Source organism: Arvicanthis niloticus, chromosome 3, assembly GCF_011762505.2.
Source record: "Arvicanthis niloticus isolate mArvNil1 chromosome 3, mArvNil1.pat.X, whole genome shotgun sequence".
In the NCBI taxonomy this organism is placed as follows: domain Eukaryota; kingdom Metazoa; phylum Chordata; class Mammalia; order Rodentia; family Muridae; genus Arvicanthis; species Arvicanthis niloticus.
In genome coordinates this window covers 120,134,184-120,141,435 of record NC_047660.1, presented here as the reverse complement: position 1 = coordinate 120,141,435, position 7,252 = coordinate 120,134,184, and the positions used below count along the sequence as shown (strand labels likewise).

The following is a 7,252-nucleotide window of genomic DNA, read 5'->3' as shown; positions in this document are numbered from 1 at the left end:
ACCAGAAGGGCATACTGAGGCTTTGGGAGAATACCCCTGCACTGCAGGAGGCCTGCATTGGAAGCCAGATGGCCCTCAGCTGCCTCTACATACCTGTTTCAAAGTTAAGAGTAGTCACCTGCTGTCCAGCACAGGGTGTACTGGGCTCTGATTCCTTTAGAATCCCACAAGCCTTTCCTTTCCTCTTTTTACAGCCTTGCTTTGCCTCTTCCTGCCACGAGGTCACTTGTGGATGCCAGCAAGGCAGTCAAGGAAAGAAAAGTCTTTCTATGTCCTAAAGGACAAGCTAGAGGCCTGATTCTGTCAATAGTCTCCATCTGCCCCTCATCATCTGCCCTCTACTCCCCTGGACTCACACACACACACACACACACACACACAAAATACACACACCACACCACACACTACACACAAACACTACATATACCACACACTACACATAAACACACACACCAAACTACACATACCACACCACACACACATACACATACCACACGTACACACAGGCATACACCACACACACACACACACACACCACATACACACACAAACACCACATACATACATAAACTATACACCACACACACCATACATACACACACACCACACCGTACATACCATACACACCACAGCACACACAAACACACACCACATACACACCACACCATACCACACAGAAACACATACACACAGGCATACACCACACACACACGCACCACATACACACACACACACAAACACCACATACATACATAAACTATACACCACACACACCATACATACACACACACACACACCACACTGTACATACCACACACATAAACACACACCACATACACCACACCATACCACACAGAAACACATACACACAGGCATACACCACACACATACCATACACACACACACACAACACACACATACAAACACACCCTATACACACACCATACACCACACAGAAACACACACACACATATACAAACCAACACACACCATACACATATATACATACCACACTCACACACAGGCATACAACACCACACACACACACACGCTCACCACCCTCTTTGGGTCCCCACCACTTCCACCTTTTCTCTCCATCTGGAATCCGAAGATGTGAAGGCCAGTAATGGAGTGTCAGCGGAAGTAATTGATTCCTCACACACAGAGAATGCCCCTGCCTTTAGTGTCAATGGAGCTGAACCAGATTCTGGGAGGGTGAGCGAGACATGTAAACAGTTCATAGCTGAGCTGTCAGGGCCAAGCCAGACGGTGGAGATGGGGTGAGAGGGAGAACTGTGGAACAAATAATTGTTTTATTGGAAAAGAAAGCAGTAAATAATATTTCAACCCAGGAATGGGCCGTTTGAAAGGGAAGGAAACAGCCTCGGACCAGAAAAAAGCACGGCACAGGCTTAAATGGAAGAGTTTTTCTTTGTCTTGAGGTAGGAGGTTTCTTCCTGTCCCACCCCCTTCTCCCATTATCATCATTAAAATAATTACTGTAACAATTACAGTTGATGAGACCTGGGGTTTATGGAACACCTTTCATCTGAAAGTTCAGAGTGATTTATCTGTGTGTCATCCTCTGAGAACTGTGGGAAGGGAAGAAAGTATTTTATTATTATTATTATTATTATTATTATTATTATTATTATTATTATTATTATTTGGGGGTCTCCTTGGAAAACCGAGTTCCTGCCAGATACAAGACTCCATCCAACCCCAGGGCAGGCTGCTAGGTTAAATGCTGGGGTATGGACTTCTTTTCTGGGGGTCTTCCCTATTGTGCTCTTCTCAGCAAGCCTCTTTTCCACCTGTGGGTGGCTCTTACAGTTGATTTCTAGCACTAGCGTCTTCTCCATGCTATAGGGTACCCACTGGTCATCACAACATGGTGACCAACCAGCCAGCTGACCCATACACACCATAAATGGCCTGCTTACAGCTTCCGGAGAAATAAACGTCCTCTAGGCATGCTACATCCCCTATTGTTTCCATCTAGCTTGGAGACTTCCCGCAACCTGCTTCTCTTCTTATAGAAGCTTGTGCACTTTCTAGACATATTTCCTCATGGTCCAGTGAGACTCAGGCTAGCAGCACCCTGTGTTCCTAAGCGGGCTTCCATGCCCAGCAAACGCTGGATTTTAACACATGCGTTTCCGCCATGCAGCAAGACCAGGGCTCTGACTTGCATTCCTGACCCGGTCTGGCTTTGCTCTGAGAGCCACCTCAGTGTTTCAAGATGCATATCGGGGCACAGAATCCAAGTGGCACTTTGAGAGGAGGAAGCAGTTCCAGCTGACTGGCCACCAAGGGCTACATTCAGAATCTTCACCCTGCCGTGGCTACAGCCCCTTCCTGCTTGGACAGTAGTGTGTAACTGTCATTTCCACAGCCCGTTGCTTTCCACACAGTCGTGACAAGTTTGCCCCTAGAGCCAGGGGAAGCTCTAAGCTCTCTGTAACCTGAAACGCCAAGAGAACAGGATCCAAAATCTGGCTGCTGGGTCTGCCACCTGCTCCTGAGCTGCCCCTGTCCTGGAATTCTTCATAGCACATTTTTCAGACACCACTAGTGTCTTCCAAGTTTCGTGACAGAGGCTAGGGGCATAGTGAAATAACTGGGATCCCATCCCCAGAACTGAAGTGAACTTTGACATGGTGATTGGTTCCCCAGTGCCTGACACACTTGTTCCCAGCAGGCTTCCATTTTTCGGACAGATGGGGAGGCTGTGATTTCTCTCTTACAATTAGCTCCTTTGGAGGCAGAGGTAGTGAGCTCCTTACCCAGAGGGAGCTGTTCTCTCAGCCAAGTGGAGGGATGCTGCCAGCACACCAGGGGCCCAGGATGATGTGTTCTGATTTCCCCTCAATGACTATCAGTTACTTTATGCCCTTAGTTGGTGATGAGCTCCGTGCCCATTTATGAGGTGAGGCAAACCAAGGAAAGACAGCATGATAGACCGAGGCCAGCGTGAGACAACTTAGCAAGTCTTGGCTCTTTCGGGTTTTCCTTTCAACATCAGAGTTTGAGTTGCTGCTACTGCTGCCGCTGAGGAGAAGATGGACATAAACTATGGGCCCTTGTTACTGACTTAGTACTCTGGCATCATTACAGAAACGCTAGCAAGGGGCTCTTGAAGTTGAAGCTAAAGAATGAGGATTCTATAGTCATAAAAAAGAAGCTCTAACAAGCATGCTGAAAAGAGCCAGCCCCAAGCCTCCGACTTCACCAGTTGCCTTAACATCAACCAGTTGCCCCTTACATAAGCAAATGTTTTCCATCCAGGCAACCTCCGGAGTACCCGCTGGTACAGATCTGTTGGCTATGTGGCTTCAGGAATGTACCTTGCTGGGAAAGCCAGGGCAGTGTGGGGAGCAGTGTGCAACTTCAGGGCAGAGCAGCAGAGCCAGTGGCTTTGTTGTGTGCCCTTCATTTTCTGAAAGTGACCCACAGCAAGACTTATCAGACAGTGTGTCTGGAGCAGCCTCCTTCCTCACGTTGAGAGGGTTCTTGGCAGCCTGCAACCCGAGGAACAATGAGGTCCCAGGACCCCTCCATCATCCTGGGGCTTCTGCAGAAAAACAAGCAGCGTTTATAAATAGATGGTATTTGCAGTTTCCACTTTCTTGCCTTCAAGGTTTTTTAGAATAATTCCTCCAGTTTGTTTTGGGTTATTCTCTGTGCATACTTCCTTTGCTGGGTGGTCAGATTTCCTCCCTCCTAACGAGCGGTGACCCTGGCTGGGAGGAGACTGCAGACAAAAAGCTGCAAACATCAGAGATTTGTGGCTTGAAGAAATGAAGGAAGAGAGCCCAACTGCACACAGCTGCTGTGGAAAAGACACTGGGCCCTCATGCAGACACAAACAACCCTAGACTTAGAACCACAAAGGTTCTAGAAGTAGATGAATAATAATGACAGTAATAGCAGTGGTGACAACATCTACTCACGGAGGACTGACTGTATGTCGACCAATGTGCTGAGCTAATTGTGTGCCTCAGTTCAACAGGCTGACAAGAAGATGAGTACCTCACTGCTACAGACACAGTGAATGAGGACTGGAGGTATCAGTTAGTGGTAGTGGGGTGTTCTAGTGTTCAGTTCCTGGGCTTAAGTCCAATATCATTTAAAGATAGATAGATAGATAGATAGATAGATAGATAGATAGATAGATAGATAGATTTGATGGATAGGTGAGTGGATGATGGATGGCTAGATAGATGGATGGATGGATAGATAGATAGATAGATAGATAGATAGATAGATAGATAGATAGATTTGATGGATGGGTGAGTGGATGATGGATAGATAGATAGATTTGATGGATGGGTAGATAGATGGATAGATAGATTTGATGGATGGGTGAGTGGATGATGGATGGATGGATAGATAGATAGATAGATTGATTGATTGATTTGATGGATGGGTGAGTGGATGATGGATGGATGGATAGATAGATAGATAGATAGATAGATAGATAGATAGATAGATAGATTTGATGGATGGGTGAGTGGATGGTGGATAGATAGATAGATAGATGGATTTGATGGATGGGTGAGTGGATGGTGGATAGATAGATAGATAGATAGATAGATAGATAGATAGATAGATAACTTTTCTGACTGAAGATGTAGCCCAGTTGGTAGAATGTTTGCCCAGAACACACAAAGCTTCTGGGTCTCTACACTACATAAACTGGACTTGGTAGAACATACCTGAAATCCCTGCACTTAGGAGACGGAAGCAAGCAGATCAGGAGTTCAAGGCCATTCTTGCTTACACAGAGCATTCAGCCTGAGCTATGAGAAGATCCTGTTTAAAAACAAACAAACAAAACCCAGTAAATGGAAGATAAGTGGCTTTGAACCCATCCCTGGCATGCTGGGCCCAGATCCCAGGCTCAGAACTTCAAGACTGAAATAAATCTCAACAACTCAACTACATGGATTTATGTAAGAGATAGATTTGTGGAAATCTACCCTCAAGGTTGGCAGCGCCAGGACTGTAGCTAGGCTGTAGCTATGGGTTTGCATATCATCTTCTCTGTCTTCAAGATGCTCTGTAGGGTGTGTGTGTGTCTCTCTCTGTGTGTGTGTGTGTGTGTGTGTGTGTGTGTGTGTGTGTGTGTGTGTGTGTGTGTAAAGGTATGCAACTCATCTCTTACCACTGTGTTTTGTTAACATGGTGGCTACAATAAAAATAACCTTCTTCTGTGAGGCATCTGGCACTGTGCTGGGCCTGAGTTTACCTTTCCAGTCTTTCTAACCAGCTCCAAGGGTAGGGTATTATTATTCCCATTTTATAGATGAAGAACTGAGACAGAGAGGGTAGGCATCTTATCTGTGGTTTCACTAGTAGCTAATGCTATGGACTAACTGCCTCTGTCCACAAAGCTTCCTTCCCAGAGTTCATTGCTCTCTTGGACATGGATCTGTGTAATAGTAATTTCAGGTGAGTTTTGTCACAGAGCCCCTCCTTAGTAAAATATTCCAGCATAAGACACAAAACTTCAGTGCACGATTACACTGAAACTCCTGCATGGACCATATTGGAAATTTGTGGACTTTAGAATATATGGATGGTACTTGGAGCTCTTATAAATACGCTGGATCCTATTTTCTCACTCGGTGGGCCATATGTTCACATTCGGGTGTACACACGCTTATAAAAATACTGCGCTTACAGAAATTAATGCATTATCCCATCTGAACACATGAGCTGCATTTCCACTGGGCAAATCTTGAAGCCATGCATTTCAAATCTGCTCCCTGTTCCCACTGGTGATCTGTCTATTAATTTTGGCACGTCCTGCAGGCTATGTTTAATCAGAATGACTGAGAACAAAGAGCAAGGTTCTGTGAAGTCGCTCCATACTTCTGCCCATTTTGTAGAAGCCCGAGGAGGGAAGGTTTCTTCCCTCCTGGCCCCACTCCTGTTATTGTGCTATGGCAATCTGGTGTTTCCAGACAGTGAAGAAAGGGGAAGGAGGTGAAGCCTGTGTGGCACAGTGAGGTCACCTGAGTTCAAATCCTACCCCTGACCATTCCTGGTCACCACCTTGGGCTATTAACCTAAGTCCCCATTTGTGCTTCTCCAAATGAGTGGTGATCATGACCAGTATGTAAGTTAGGATTCAATGAAACAATATCTAAACTGGGGGTCTAGCCCCATAGTAATTACTTAATAAAATATGGTCACTTTCCATTGATTTACTTACTAAATGAGTGGTAACAATGGAAGTTAGAAATTCAAGGAAATGAAATGTACTTCTTAAAAAAGAGCTAATCTGACAGCAAGCCAATTTCTCCATAAAGGCTGGACCCACGAAGCAGGTGGCCTGGCTCTGGGCCTGTGTTTGCCAGAGACCTCAACATTGTGCAGACCTGCCCTGCAGCCTTCGTGTGTCTCGGGTGGCTTCTTTGTTGGGAGTTTTTTGGGAGCTGCAAGTGACTGTGATGGCATTTCCTCCCATTTTCCCTGCAGATTTTAATGTAAGGATTAATAAGACAGTGTTTGTAGCTGTCTTTGAGCTTCCTGGAAGAAAGGCACTCCGGGAGGTGGTAAATTCTCTGGCCTGGATAATCCACTCATGAAATATGGAACTTTGAAAGTGTGAGAAAAATCTCCAATCACTCTGACAGCATTTTAATTATAGTTGATTTGTTTGCCGCTAATAGTGAAAATGCTGTCAGCAGGATTTGAGATGTTTCTTCTCCACAAAATGTTATATTTCATGTCTTTGTGTCACAAAGCAACATTTAGGTTTTCACATACAACCAGAATAGCTCAGTGGATGTGTTGGGGCGCAAAGGCAGAAGGTACACCAGGATCCGACCCATCACCCCAGTAGAAAAGCATCATCCTAACACACAGCGCCAACTGCAAATCCAGGCTTCATTTATTCCCTCAATACACAGTGTTCCATGCCTGTGCCAAGGACCCCAAAATATCCCAAATCTACCAATGAAGAACCAAGTCTGGCCTCATCCTGCTTCCTCCCTGGTACAAGAGACAGGGCTAAGCAAATAGACAAGTATACAGGCTGACCCTCTCCAGAAGGGGATGAACAAACGAGGGTATGCCGCCTGACAGAGAAAGTCAGGAGAGGCCTTGGGAGTGATGCTTGCACTTAGGCCTGAAAGACTGGAACCAGCCATGGGCAGAGCTAATGAGTGTGAGAGACACAAGAAAGGGCAAGGGCCCAGGAGTTGAGAAAACTCTCCATCTATGCCATAAACATCTGTGAGGT

General features: G+C 45.7%; 1 protein-coding gene across 7 annotated transcripts in view; it reads left to right on the top strand.

Moving 5' to 3' along the window:
- The window catches only part of Nrp2 (neuropilin 2), a 117,292-nt gene that overhangs the window by 24,324 nt on the left and 85,716 nt on the right, over positions 1-7,252 (top strand). The window lies entirely within an intron of this gene.